General features: G+C 44.5%; 1 protein-coding gene across 1 annotated transcript in view; it reads right to left on the reverse strand.

Moving 5' to 3' along the window:
* efnb1 (ephrin-B1) overlaps positions 1-176 on the reverse strand; it is a 58,248-nt gene extending 58,072 nt beyond the window's left edge. The window contains exon 1 of the mRNA XM_069696851.1: positions 1-176. This exon is cut by the window's left edge and continues 821 nt beyond it. The gene's annotated coding sequence lies outside the window, so the exon portion shown is untranslated.
* Positions 177-2,827: the final 2,651 nt, after the last annotated feature.

The raw sequence follows: 2,827 nt of genomic DNA on the forward strand, positions 1-2,827 counted from the left end.
GTAGGTCTCCCGTTGTTTGCTGCTGCCCGGACACAAAAAAAAAGTGCCACGGGAAGATTAGACGTGCTCACCAGCCCTCAAGGTGGCTCTAAATCAGCTCACCAACATTTCCATCCCGGTATGTTTTTTTTTTTTTAACCGTCTGTGACACTCCGCGCTCCGGTGTGTGCAGCAGCTCGAGCTCAACTGTAACCCGAGCCGAGGAGAGCGCAGGGGGAACAGCCCACAGTGCGAGTCGCGGCCAATCACAGCGCTCTGTCCGAACTTGGAAGCAGGAAGCGAAGGCATTTATGGGGACGTGGAGGGGTGGATGGATGGTAGATAGAGGGGAGAAGGGGAAGGGCAAGAGAGAGGGTTGAGGGGGGGGGGCGTTATTGGGTTGACCCCCACATCTCCACCCCCACCACCTCGGCCTGAGCTATTGACCCAAATTGAAATGGACTTTGGAGTTATTAGTCATACTGAAAGCTTTGGTGAGGAAAAACGGACGCGATAGGCTGAAGGTGTGTTCGTGAAATTGCTTACAGGATCAAAACTTTTGCCCCTTTAAGTCCAAGAGTTGTACCTGCTACATCCTACTTATGCCATAACATAAGGCCATTCAAAATATTCCTATAATCACCACCGTGGCACGAAGGCTTGTGTTTGTAATATTTCCGCTATGACTATAGGCTATAATTTAGTGTCTTTGTTCTATAAAAATCTTTACACTTTACCGTATAGGGTTACAGTATGTGTTATTTTGGTCCCTTCTTTTTTCCCGTCTGAAGGCAATGATGATTAATGGTCTCTTTGGATCTCTTTCTAGTTGTCCTCTTTTGAGATAATGAACTGCATGAGAACTTAGTCTCCAGTGTCAATAGACAATAGACGGTCGGTAGCCTATAGTCATTGGGCCATTCATTCATTGAGGAAGAAATGCTTGACACATAATTGATCATGTCCATGTCTGTGCCCCCTTTGTGTGTAAGTATGTGTGTGTGTGTGTGTGTGTGTGTGTGTGTGTGTGTGTGTGTGTGTGTGTGTGTGTGTGTGTGTGTGTGTGTGTGTGTGTGTGTGTGTGTGTGTGTGTGTGTGAGAGAGAGAGAGAGAGAGAGAGAGAGAGAGAGAGCGAGAGAAACAGAGAGGAGAGTTGCTCTTAATGTTGTTGCATTTATTCAATCAATGCTGCCCCCTAATGGTTGTGATGGCATCGATTCACAGAGTACATGAAGGGAAGTCAGTGGGAAGGAAAGAAAACATGCATTTAAAGACATGTTTTATTATATCCTGTTGTGCGCTGACAGACCATACATCTTTGTGAAACAATAAGCTCAACGCAAGCATCACACTCAAATGATTATAGGGTAGACTCTGGGTGTATCTATGTTGTGTGTGTGTGTGTGTGTGTGTGTGTGTGTGTGTGTGTGTGTGTGTGTGTGTGTGTGTGTGTGTGTGTGTGTGTGTGTGTGTGTGTGTGTGTGTGTGTGTGTGTGTGTGTGTGAACCAATCATAACAAGGGCCACAGAAGTGGCATGGCTGCATCCTCATGAGCCTGTGTACAATCCTTCAAAGCGTTGTCATAGCAACTGCAAACACAGACCAGTTGCCACCGAGCTGGCATGCCCCATCTGATGGCAGAGACGTCTGGGATACCTGACACCTCCACGGCCAATCAGTCGGTCACAGGCAGATACCTGATCTGCTGCGAGCCAATGAGAGGCCTCCTATGCACCGCTACTTTGATGGCTGCCACAGCTGTGGCCAAAGCTGAGGGACCAATAGGAAGATGGCTTCGGGAGGATGATGGCGGACATACCAAGCTGTTGTTGTAAGAGTGTGATCAAACCGCAAAAACACTTTATCAGCCAAGTGCAATATCATACAGAGATTAGCTTTGGGAACCATCACCACTAATCTTTTAAAACAGTATATACATATACATATTCAATACAAGAGGATTACAGAAGGATATGTGACAAGATAATGGACTGTCCACATTGCTCAACATAAACACAAACGCTTTAAGCAACATGAAACACAGCAGAGTACATGTAAGGACAAAGAACTGCTCTGAGCGTAGCTTTCATGTTCCGTCACGCTACTGAGTTTGATTTTTTTTCCCCTCATCAGACAGCTACCTATGAAACACTGGCATTTTCAAGGAATGAGGTCATCATGTTAATGTGTATAGGTGGCTGTGATTAGCACTTCTATAAATAGCCTCAATGTACTTTGATACCACAGAAGCTCATATACATGCAGTTTGAAATAAGGAAGGGCTGCCACTGAAGATTACTTTCGATATGGATCATTTAAAATTCATTAATCATTAAGTATATGGGAATATGTTAGAACATGTTTTAAACATGATACGCAGAATTTCAGGGAGGCCAAGGTGAAATCCTCAAGCTGCGTGTTTATTCCAAAAAGTGCAAAACCATACAAGACGTCTCTTTTAGCTACATTTAGCTTTAAATGATAAATGTCAGCCTCATTTTGGTGTTAGTGGAAGTCAAGGGATCATCACAGTATTAAGGATTCATCCTCTGGGCACCATGAGTGTTGACCAATCCGCCCAATAGGTGTCAGGACATGTCACTACAAGCCACACCGGTCGACCTGTTGGAGGCGCTAAAGTAAATGTGAGGTGATCACCATCAGGATTCATCCTCTTGGGACTATGATTGTCGACACAAACCTTTAAAACAATCCATCCAGTAGTTGTAAAGACAGTCAAACTGACATTGGTATCCCGAGATCCAGCTGCCGGTTGTGCTGATAATATTTGATAATGATTTAAAGCAGAGAAACAGAAAATGTATTATTTTGCAGTTTGCAAGATAAA

Source organism: Brachyistius frenatus, unplaced genomic scaffold, assembly GCF_029030835.1.
Source record: "Brachyistius frenatus isolate BFR_SWC_R1_liver_20210118 unplaced genomic scaffold, ASM2903083v1 Contig_22, whole genome shotgun sequence".
Taxonomy (NCBI): Eukaryota; Metazoa; Chordata; class Actinopteri; family Embiotocidae; genus Brachyistius; species Brachyistius frenatus.